Raw genomic sequence first — 12,849 nt, 5'->3', positions numbered from 1 at the left:
GACGCGTGCAGAGGCGCAAAAAATAACATTCCGCTTTTGTTAGATGGAGATTCGTGGTGGTTGCGGACACAAATTGTCTTGTATTCAAAGCTAGTGTGGGAACTGGAAGCCTGCTGCATCTCTTCGGTGCATTCGGGCAAAGTAGAGCCCAATTGTTCTTGAACAGGAAAGGAAATCACTTTCCGTCGAGTGTCGTTAATTAGTTGTCCCCACGCCTTGCGTTTCTTATTAAGATAAGTTTGACCACCAGGCTGACAGGAGTGGGCAGTCCCTCGGTCCTTAACGGGAACCTTACTAACGTGCTTTAACCCAGAACAGTTAATGCAACAATCATCTGATGACATGTTTGGGTTTGAACGGTGGAACCTTATGGTGTAGTGCCGTCAGTTTTGGGTATTAATGTGATCTGGTTGACCTAATCAGATCAGGCATTTGTAGGTCTGCATTATATTTTAAAATATATTTTTTATTACTAAGTTGCACACTGACAACGGTTTTGATTACTAATTTATCAGGCAACAATAAATTAGTTTGTTAAATTATTTATTAATATCTCTAAGGGAGACCCAATATATCACTGTGCAAAGCAATTTGTGTTTTCCAAGAAACATACCTCCAAGTTATACATATAGTACAATAAACTATTGGTAGTTACCTCCCCATTATTAAACCCAAATGGTAGATGTTTTAGGAAATGATACCTGTATTATATAGCTAGTCTAAGATGATTTTTAGCTGGTCATGTGGTTGACTAGATACAATATTCTAAAAACAGCATGACTACCTTAAACTGACCAATTTGTAGCTGGTTTGCTGCTTATTCAAATTGCTTTACCAGAATGTAAATCCAACTAAACTAGCTGCCATCTTAAGTTTGATTTGATTTAGTTAGAGGAGAGCTAGTAAACTTGATTTTACTAGTCTGTTGAGTTCATTAAGTTTGTTCTGGTTTGTCTAAATTGGTCCAATCTGATCATAAGCTAATGACCATCTTAGACTGGCTGAAAACTATCTACCTTCTTAAGATTAGTTTTCCATTAAATTTTAGTTTGCTACTCTGACTAGTTCACTCATTCTGTTGTAGCTGGTCTAAAATAGTCATTTGCTAATCCACTTTGGTTATTGACTTGTTGACCATTCACCATGTTTTACAAACCAGCTTGACCATCTTAAACTTGTGTGACCAGTTGGTAGCTGGTGTGTTTACCTTCTAGTAGTAGGCTAGTAGAAAATTTGACTAGTTAGTTAGTCTAACTAATTCACTAATTCACTGTTTTAGCTGGTCCAAGATGGTCAATAGCTTGTTGACCAGCATATTCTAAAAACCTTCTTGACGATCTTAAACTGGTGCGACCAGTTGGTAGTTGGTGCGTTCTTTAGCTAAAGGCTATTTTAATTCAGTAAGTTAGGTGGCTTACCAGCTAATAACCATCTTAGACTGACTAGAAAATGGCTACCTTTTTAAGATTCATTTTCCTGTAGGGCTAGTAAACTTGACTAGTTTACTACTATAAATAATTCACTAGCTCTGTTGTTGCTGGTCTAATATGGTCATTAGCTAGTACATTCTGGTCATTAGCTTGTTGACCAGTCACTGTGTTCTATAAACCAGCTTGACCATCTTAAACTTAACAGTCAGTAGCTGGTGTATTTACCAACTAATAACCATTTGAATTCAATTAGTTAGGTAACTTACTAGCTAATGACCATCTTAGACCGGGTAGAAACCTGGTAGTCTAAGCTACTAAGAATTGATTCTCCAGGGGGGCTATTGAACTTTACTTGTTTACTAATCTGAATTGTTCCATTTTTAGCTTATTTGCTGGATGACAAGCCACCATGTTGCATAAACTAGCTTGACCACCATAAATATAATGACCAACTAGTAGCTGGTTTGTTTGTTGTCCAAGTTTGTTTACCAGCTAATGACCATGTTAGACTGGCTAGAAATCAGCTGCCATCTTTAGATTGATTTTATAGTAAGGTTAGTAAACTTGACTAGTTTACTACTCTAACCCTATAATTCACTGGTTCTGTTGTAGCTGGTATAAGATGGTCATTAGCTAGTCCATTCTAGTCATTAACTTGACCATCTAAAACTAGTGTGACCAGTCGGTAGCTGGTGTGTTAAACCAACTAATGACCATTTGAATTCAATTAGTTAGATGGCTTACCAACTAATGACCATCTTAGACTGGGTAGAAACCAGCTGCCATGTTCCAAAGTAAAGCTACCATCTAAAGATTGATTTTCCATCTGAGCTAATGAACTTCACTTATTTACTAGTCGAACTAGTTCTATCACTAGCTTATTAGCTGGATGACCAGCCACCATGTTGCATAAACTAGCTTGATCACCACAAATGTGATGATTAACTAGTAGCTGGTTTGTTAGTGGTCCAAGTTTGTTCACCAACTAATGACCATCCTAGACCAGCTAGAAATCAGCTTCCATCTTAAGATTCATTTTTCTTGACTAGTTTACTACTCTAACTAGTTCCCTAGATATGTCATTAGCTAGTCCATTCTGGTCATTAGTTTGTTGACCAGTCACTATGTTCTAAAAAACAGCTTGACCATCTTAAACAGGTGTGACCAGTCAGCAGCTGATGTTTTTACCAGCTAATGACCAGTTGAATGCAATTAGTTGGAGGACCTACCAGCTAACGACCATCTTAGACCGGGTAGAAACCAGCTACCATCCAAAGATTGATTCTCCGGCGGAGTTTACTAATTTACTAGTCTAACTAGTTCTATTATTAGCTTATTAGCTGGATGACCAGCCACCGTGTTGCATAAACTAGCTTGACTACCATAAATGTGATGACCAACTAGTGGCCCAAGTTTGTTTACCAGCTAATGACCATCTTAGATTGCCATCTTATGATTGATTTTCCAGTAAGACTAGTAAACTTCACTAGTTTACTACTCTAACTAGTTCTAAGATGATCATTAGCTAGTTTATTCTGGTCATTAACTTGACCATTCAAAACTGGTATGACCAGTTGGTAGCTGGTGTGTTTACCAGCTAACAACCAGTTGAATTCAATTAGCTAATGACCATCTTAGACCGGGTAGAAACCAAGCTCTACCATGTTCCAAAATAAAGCTACCATCTAAAGATTGATTCTCCAGTGGGACCAATGGACTTTACTGATTTACTAACCTAACTAGTTCTATTTTTAGCTTATTATCTAGATGACCAGCAACCATGTTGAATAAACTAACTTGACCACCATAAATGTGATGACCAACTAGTACCTGTTTTGTTAGTGGTCCAAGTTTGTTTACCAGCTAATGAAAATCATCTTAGACTAGCAGCCCCCGTCTTAAACGGTATCTAGTAAACACTATCTGTTTTTCTAGTGAAACTAGTTGACCAATTTTTATTGAAATAATTGAGTTTTTATTAGAACTTGCAATAAGTGAGATAAGAATAGGTTGATGAAGGTATAGTTTAATGATAGATGTTGCTCCTTGCTTTCTATGTATATTTCTGTCGAAATAGTGCAAAATTATTCTTGTTTGTGACACTAAAGGAAAAAGTGTTTCGAATATATTATCTGAAGTGTAATATAAAATGTTGTTTTTGATAATGGTTTTAGTCATTGCATTTCAGAAGTAACCCATACAACACTGACTGCAGTACATTTTCAATTTCGCATATTTTGTAGCAGTGATAGATTCAGCGTTGCATGTTTTGAGTGTTCATTGAAAGTCATGGAGTGTGAGAGGTAATTCTAGGGATAGCGCATGGTTGTTGAGATGACATACTACATGTATTCATGAGGTGGCTGCAGTGACGCAGCTGGGATACCCTGAAATGGTGATTGTCAGAAAGGGGAGGGGGTTTTCATCAAGCACTTTGGTGCACTGTCTCTCTGCCAGCTATCCGGTGCTGCTTCCTCCATAGCACTCTCTCTCTTTCTCTCCATCTACTCTACCCCTCCTTCTACTAACACAGTAGGAGTTTCTGTAGGTGGTGCACCACATTGGCCCTGCCATCCCGTGGGATTCCTACAGTGCATTTTCTTCAGGAACTCAATATTCTGGGTCTCACTCTGTTTTTTCACATTAAGCGTAATGCTTAATAGAGCAGAGACCATAAACCACATTATTCCACTACTGCGCTTGTAAACTTTTATGAGCCATCGGAGCATAAGTTGGGTGTGAGAGAGTCAAAAGGCCGCTATCTGTCTGTCAACTGGCACATTGATGAAGCCTCATGAACAGATGCATATGGTAATCACATAATTTTCTTGCTGCTTTGATCCCTCAGTTCTACTCTTTGGATCCCTGAAGTGTGAATTTCACTTGCAAGCATCAGCACTTCCTACCTGCTTCCTCCCATCAGGAGGTAGAGGAGAGACCGTTTGCCTGTGTGGTGATCCCACTGATGTCACGAATCAGTCACGAGATGAGGCCAGGCACCATCTGCCGTGCTGGCTGTCCAACTGCAGTGTTTTCATTTCCCCAGGTGCTCCAGTCAAGTGTACTGTACAATCAAGTTAACCATGTTTCTAGCACCAAACCAAAATCCCTAGTCACGTACACACAAGCTCTCTGTTTAAAAAGCAAGACAGTATAAAGCATTTTAATGGAAAATTACCGTTTCAGTACAAATTAGGCTCAATCAAGTACATTTGTGGCTTAATGTTGATTACCACAAAAATTGATTTTCACTTTTCGTGGAAAAAAGCAAAGACCTTGTTTACAATGAGGCACTTACAATGAAAGTAAATGAGGCCAATTTGTGAACTTTAAAATCCTCTCTGCTTCAATAATGTAGCCACGATTTGTAAACAATGTGTTTAAGATGATTATATTGTGGAAAAAAAAAAAAAGTTTTTGTGTACAGTTATGTCTATCTTGTAGAAGTTTGTCACCATGACAACTAAAATGATTTGCCAGCTGTAGAGCTCAAATAATAAACAGGTTTTAACAGAAGTATAACATAAGTACTGTTATGTAATTAAAAATTTCACGTTTCTGCTTTCTGCTTTCACGATTCAATTTCATAAGCAAGTTAGCTTTTCTCAAACTTTGATTTCTTTGTTTTTGTGGTTATTTTAGTATTATTTACATAGTATTTATTCAAGGAAGACCATTTCCACCACTAAAAAATAAAAGCTAATTGCAGATTTATATCTAACAATTCTGACTTTTTTGTCAGAATTGCATGATACAAACTTGCAATTCTGCCTTTTTTTTAGAAATGCATTATATAAACTCAGTTGTGTATTATAAAGTCAGAATTGTGAGTTATAAACTTGCAATTGTGAGGAAAAAAGTCAGAATTGGCTGTGATAATTGGCTGTGGCTTAAGTTTATATCACAGTTCTTTTCCTCAGAATTGTGAGATATAAACTCGCAATTGCGAATAATAAAAAATAATAAAAGAATTGCGTGATATAAACAACAATTTTGACTTTTTCCTTAGAATTTCAAAAAGACTTTTTTTCAGAGTTACATAATATAAACTTGCAATTGCGAGTTGTAAAATCAGAATTGCATGATACACAATTGTGAGAAAAAAAATCTGAATTGACTGTTTAAATATCGCAATTCAGACTTTATGTCTTCAGTATTATGTATGACTTTGACTTTTTTTCTCAGAAGTGTGAAATGTAAACTCACAGTTGCGAGCAATAAAGTCAGAATTGCTAAATATGAACAGGCAATTCTGACTTTTTGTCTCAGAATTTCATTTGTATCTTGTAATTTTGACCTATTTTTTCTCAGAACTGCGTAATATAAACCCGCGATTTTGAGAAAAAAAGTCAGAATTGCCCGTTTATATCAGGCAATTCTGACTTTATAACTTGCAATTGTTCCACTTCCATTTTTCTCAACATTTCAAGTTTATATCACAATTCTGACTTTTTTAGAATGGTGAGATATAAACTTGCAATTGCGAGAAAAAAGTCAGAATTCCCTGTATATGTCATTTCTCTGAATTTTATTTATATCTTGAAATTCTAAATTTTTCTCACAATTGTGAGTTTATATCTCACAATTCTGACTTTTTTTAGAATTGTGTGATATAAACTGGCAGTTGTGTGTTCTACAGTTAGAATTGCATGATATAAACTCACAACTGCAAGAAAAAAGTCAGAATTGCCTGTTTATGTAATTTCTCAGAATTTTATTTATATCTTGAAATTCTAAATTTTTCTCACAATTGCGAGTTTATATCTCACAATCCTGACTTTTTTAGAATTGTGTGACATAAACTCGCAATTGTGTGTTCTAAAGTTAGAATTGCATGATATAAACTCGCAACTGAGAGAAAAAGTCAGAATTGCCTGTTTATGTCTCGCAATTCTGACATTATAACTTGCAATTGCAACCTTTTTTCTTAGAATTGTGAAATACAAACTTGAAATTGTTCTGAAGTCAGAATTGCCTGTTTATATCTCACAATTCTGACTTAACTTACAATTCTTACTTTATATCTCACAATTCTGAGAAAAATCACGGAATTTTGACTTTTTTCTCAGAATTGCAAGTTTATATCACTATGCTGACCTTTTTTATTAGAATTGTAAGATATAAACTCGCAATTGTGTGTTCTGAAGTCAGAATTGCAAGAAAAAAGTCAGAGTTGCCTGTTTATATCTCACAATTCTGACTTAACTTACAATTATGACGTTATATCTCACAATTCTGACAAAAAAGTGAGATATAAACATGCAATTGCGAAGAATAACGTCAGAATTGCTGCTAGAAATCAACAGGCAATTCTGATTTTTTTCTCGTAATTGCGAGTTTATATCCCACAATTCGGACTTTTTTTCTTAGAATTGTGTGATAAACTTGCAATTGTGTGTTCTAAAGTCAGAATTGCGAGATATGAACTCGCAATTGCGAGAAAAAAGAATTGGCTGTATCTCAATTCTTCGTAACTCTGTAATTACGAGTTTATATCACAGAATTATGACTTTTTTCTCAGAATTGCGAGTTTATATCACTATGCTGACCTTTTTTCTTAGAATTGTAAGATATAAACTCGCAATTGTGAGTAATAAAGTCAGAATTGGTCTATACAGGCAGTTCTGACTTTTTCTCAGAATTTTGTAATATGAATTGTGTTCTGAAATCAGAAAAAAAGTCAGAATTGTCTGTTTATACCTCACAATTCTGTCTTAACTTACAAGTCTGACTTTATATTTCACAATTCTGAGAAAAAAGTCAGAATTACTTAATACAAACTTGCAATTCTGAAATTTTCAGAATTCACTTTCACTACTTTGTCTTTTTTCATTTCTATTTTGCTTTTATTCATAATTTTAGTACTTATTTTATTTCTGTCAGTTGCCATTGCCAACGATTAATCTGATATTTATATTTTATTTTATTCAGCTTTATTTTAGTAAAGAAAACAATCTTACATAGTTTTTTGTTTTACTTAACAGTAATCAAACTGGTGGTAATCAACATTGTCACAAATGCTGTCAAGTTTACATTGCTTATATTGAATCCAGAATATTATAACATGCAAATATGATGTTATTACAGTCGCCAGTAAATGAGATAATCAAGATGTGGAGGAAGCTTCATCTCACATGCAATAACTTGATATCACTTCACCATATAATGATGAAGCTGTTATTATCTACCGCTCCGGTCTTTACATTTTCACTGCAGAGCTGGCCGTAGAATGACATAAGCTAGAGTTTTCTGTCATTAGTGTAGAGAGAATGGACAGAAAGCTGAAGACATAATTAATCTTTCTGAAGGTCTGCGAGTGGAGATGAATAATTCACCGCAGCTCAGCTCTCGAAACTAGCCTCTGAGAGAGTTGTGATTGACAGACTGCCCATGCATTTCAGACGACACATAGGAAATGTGCAGAGAAATGGACGGAAAGATCCTTTTCTGTAGATCTGGACAGATATGGCGTAAGCCGTGTCTTTGGATAAAATATTCTCAAGTTTCGCTGATGTGAACTACTTTCAAACTCTTGAATAGCTCTTATAGACTCATTCAGTCAAAAAAAGGTATTCCCCAGTCAATAGAAGAGGGGTGCTAAACCGACACACTCATCCCAGTAGGCATCACTTTTACTCTACTAGTGTTTGAGAAAAATACAACTCTGTAATGATACTTTCCAGTTCAACCTGGATTTGAAACAAAGTGTCCCAGCAGCACAGAGTCACAGTGACATGGTTGTTCAGCAGGTACAGTTCCTGCTGCGTGACTTCATCTCCTCCTGCCAGGAAGAGTAAGTGTGTGCTGTAGATTGTCAATAGAGGGACGTGTTTCTTCCAGTCTGTAAGAGAAAGCAGTTGTATTGTGATCATATTTATCTTTTGTTTATCTATTCTAAATGCGTTTTTAGTAGGGCTGTCAGTCGGTTCAAAATTGTAATCTCATTAATTACATGATGTGTCGATTAATCTAATTAATCGCAAAATAAATCTGCCTGTGAAATTACCCACAAAAGATTTAAAGCCATTATTGTGTTAAATGAGAAAGTATCAAGTAGACATTACATACAGTCAAGCCCAAAATTATTCATAACCCTGGCAAATTCTGTTAAAAGTTACTTTTATTCAACCAGCAATTTTTTTTAAATAGAAATGACACAGATGTCTCCCAGAAGATAATAAGACGATGTACAAGAGGAATCATTGTGGAAAAAAATATTACTCATCTTTTATTTACATTTGAACAAAAAGTGGCATGTCCAAAATTATTCATACCCTTCTCAATAATCAATAGAAAAGCCTTTTTTGGCTTTTACAGCAATCAAACGCTTCCTATAATTGCTGACCAGCTTTTTGCATGTCTCCACTGGTATTTTTGCCCATTCATCTTTAGTGATGAGCTCCAACTCTTTCAGGTTGGAGGGTCTCCTTGCCATCACCCTGATCTTTAGCTCCCTCCACAGATTCTCAATTGGATTTAAGTCAGAACTCTGGCTGGGCCACTGCAAAACGTTAATGTTTTTGTCTGCTAACCAATTCTTCACCACTTTTGCTGTGTGTTTTGGCTCGTTGTCGTGCTGAAATGTCCACTGGTGCCCAAGGCCAAGTTTCTCTGTAGACTGCCTGATGTTGTTGTTGAGAATTTTGCTGTATTGCTCCTTTTTCATGGTGCTGTTTACTGTGATTAGGTTCCCTGGTCCACCGGCTGAAGAACAACCCCAAAACATTGAGTTCCCACCACCATGTTTGACAGTGGGGATGGTGTTCTTAGGGTTTAAGTCGTCTCCTTTTTTACGCCAAATGAAGGCTACATCATTGTGGCCAAACAATAAAATTTTTGTTTCATCTGACCATAAAACAGAAGACCAGAAGTCTTCTTCTTTGTCCAGATGAGCATTTGCAAAGGCCAAGCGGGCTTTTGTGTGCCTTATCTGAAGAAGTGGTGTCCTCCTAGGTCTGCGTCCGTGGAACCCAGCGGTGTGCAGTGTCTGTTGGACTGTCTGCCTTGAGATGTTGCCACCAGCAGAGCCCAGATTCATCAGAATGGCCTTGGTGGTGATCCTTGGATTCTTTTTTACCTCTCACTATCCTCCTGGCTAGGACAGGTGTCACTTTTGGCTTCCGACCACGTCCTTTGAGATTGATCACAGTGCAGAACATCTTGAATTTTTTAATAATACTTTGCATTGTAGCCACTGGAACTTCAAAACATTTAGATATGGTCTTATAGACCTTTCCTGACTTGTGAGCAGCCACAATGCTTCTGTTTTTCACCTGTTGAGTCATTAAAACAGCTGTTTCCAATAAAATAGGGTAATTAGGATGCTTTAGAACAGCTTGGACTATTTGGAATGGTATAGAACTTAGGATTTTCCCATAGACTGTGACAGTTTGCAAAGGGTATGAATAATTTTGGACATGCCACTTTTTATTCAAATGTAAATAAAAGCTGAGAAATATTTTTTTCAGCAATGATGCCTCTTGTAAATTGTCTTTTTATCTTTCGGGAGAAGCCTGTGTCATTTCCGGTCAAAAAAAATTCTGGTTGAATAAAAGTAACTTTAGGTCATAATTTGCCAGGGGTATGAATAATTTCGGGCTTGACTGTGTAGTAGCTTTAGAGAGAAATATTTTATTTGATTCAACATAAATCTCAGTATTTTTTGTTCATACAATGAAAGTGTAAAACAGCTTAGTTACCAATAGTCTTCTTTTTCAGGGTTGTTTTTTTTTTATGACATGATACTCTAAATAAAAAAAAAACTGCCAGCAGGTGGCAGTAAATATCTTTATAATTCATTTGATTCGTTCAAACTGCTGATTCATTCAGGAATGTAGTAAAAGGCTCACTTAATGAATAGGCTATTAAATAATTAGATTCAGGGATTGAAATAAACTTTTTCACTCACCAGCCAATTTGGCTACAAAAGTTTTTGGTTACCAGCCATTCATAACTTATACTAGGCAAAAAAAAAAAAAAAAAAATGAAATAAACCAACAGCTTGAGCGACTTGCAAATCATTTTGTGTCAGTACTAGGGGTGTGCAATATTGATTAAAAATATCTTATTTTTGGGGATTTTATCAATAAAAATAATTAGACGATGTGTTATTGTGCTGATATCTTAAGGACTACCATGGACAGCTGACTCCTAAAGATTTTGATATTCTTTATAATCTGTGTGGTCAGTTCACAGCAGTGACAGAAATTAATCTTTCCATTAAGTTTAAATAGATGTTTAGCTATCATGGGCATTTTTACCTTTATAAAGCCTTTATTTACCTTTGTTTTTTCTAAAAGTGTGCATCATCTTACATTAATCTGTCATGTATAATAATAATAATAATACATTTAGGCTGTTACTAAACAAATGAAATCGGTATCAACAAAATTCATCTTTGAAGAAGTTACACATGAAAAATAATTTAGATGTATTTACACACTGTTTAATGCAGCTCAGAAGGACATGGAATACTTTAACCTGCAGTTACAAATGCATAAATAATGTTTTGATATTTTAAACCTGAAATGTTGAATACTGATATTTGAAATAATTTTAAAACTGAAAAGATACTTTAAATGTGAAATTAAAACCGCCAGTAGGCGGCAACCAGCGAGTCACTGTTAAGTGAGTCATTGCAACTGAACCGAATCATTTAGCGGTTGATTCATTCAGGAACGGAACACCGTCATGTTGCGAAGAGAAGCAAAGCAGTGCTGTGGCTTTGTTTGGAATGATTTTTGGTGGCGAAATAGAGCAAAAACAGCCAACTATGGTGTCTAAAACGTAAGTCTCTTGGCTAGTGATTTGACAGTGTTTTACCACAGCTGATTTTTACCTGAATGTTTGGTTCAAATTTCAAATTTTGATTTGATTCGTTCAAAAACGGGGATTCATTCAGAAACTACGCATGTCAGTTCTGTGGTGGATTTAAAGGTAATACTTTCTCTGCAAAATGAAACACTATATTGAACTGTTGTATAAAATCACATTTAAACTCGTAATATTCGTGACAAACAGCACTCGTGTGATAGGCCTTTTGCTCTCGATGCTCATGTGATATCCCGGCTTATATGATATCAATATGAGGCAAAAACTCATACAGGGACATTTTTACCCCAATATCTTGAATTTTAGGATTATCATATTTGTCATCAGTCACCTGTATGAAGTGTAAGATGATCAACAGGTCTGGGAGCGGTTCCAGTGCGTTAAAGCAGGGCTCTCAAGTTTTGGAAAAAGTTTGGAGTGAGATTTTATCTGTTTGGGGAGGAGCCACTCAAATATTTGCAGCAGCGGCCCCTCGGCCCCACGCAATTCTCTCCAGTTTTTGGTAAAAGTTCAACTATCTATTGTTCATAATGCAGCACAAAATAAAAAATATAACAACTGGTAGATCTGATAAGTCAAAAAATAAAATGGTTTAAATATTTCAAAAATGCATATGTATCAAAAGTAAAAAAAGAAATTTGGCACCCAAACGAGCAAACTATACAGCAGTGCTCAATGCACATACTGTAAACATACAGGAGGATTGCAGAACTTGCTCATAGCATGAATGTCAATCTGTGTGTGTGTTTGTGAAAGAGAGAGGGTACATATTTCAGCTTACTAATGTCATTTTGTAGTATTTCAAGTGTTTATTGCACACTTTGATGCCTTGATGACAGTGGTAGGGGCTTGAACTTAGCTAGAGTAATTAGTTACATGTAATTGAATTATGTAATTTAATTAAAAACGACATTTAACTAATCTGTTACAGTTACTGAGAAATAACAAATATAGTTAAATTACAGTTAGGCCTACTTTTAAAAATGTTTACAATTACAAAGTGGGTTACATGTAAATATTTTGATTGATTTATTTCCCAAATCGCATTGACTGCTTTAAAATAAGAGACACCAATGTTTCAGGAGTTAAACAGAGGTGCTAAAGATTTTGTGGTGGCTGTGCTTTAAAATTAAATTATTATAATCTTAATTCAAGTGATGAAGGATTTTGTAAAATTGACAGTAATTAGTGCTACTGTAAGGTAAACCTGCCTGCTTAAAAAGTTTTTAAAAGGATTAACAGTTGAAAACATTCCTTAGAAATTTAGTAATCAAATGTAATGTTACATTACCTCTAAAGCAATTGAAATAGTGACACTACTTTTAAATTACATTTTAAATAGGGAAATTTAATCTGTAGCCTATTACAGCCTATTTCCAAAATAACCTTCCCAACAATGTTGATACATTTGTGTTTTGAAATATATAAAACAATTTATTTTATTTGGATGGATTTCTCTGGCTTTTTTTTTTTTTAGCAGATTTACCAATTATCTTGTCTTTTCCTTAATTTCAGGCCCACAATTAGTTAAAGCTGTTGAACTAATAATTTTGCATAAATTTGGCTATAATCCCCAACATCAGTTCTC

This window comes from Garra rufa, chromosome 19 (assembly GCF_049309525.1).
Source record: "Garra rufa chromosome 19, GarRuf1.0, whole genome shotgun sequence".
Classification (NCBI taxonomy): Eukaryota; Metazoa; Chordata; class Actinopteri; order Cypriniformes; family Cyprinidae; genus Garra; species Garra rufa.
The sequence above is the reverse complement of the archived record's forward strand: the minus strand, read 5'-3'. Positions refer to the sequence as shown.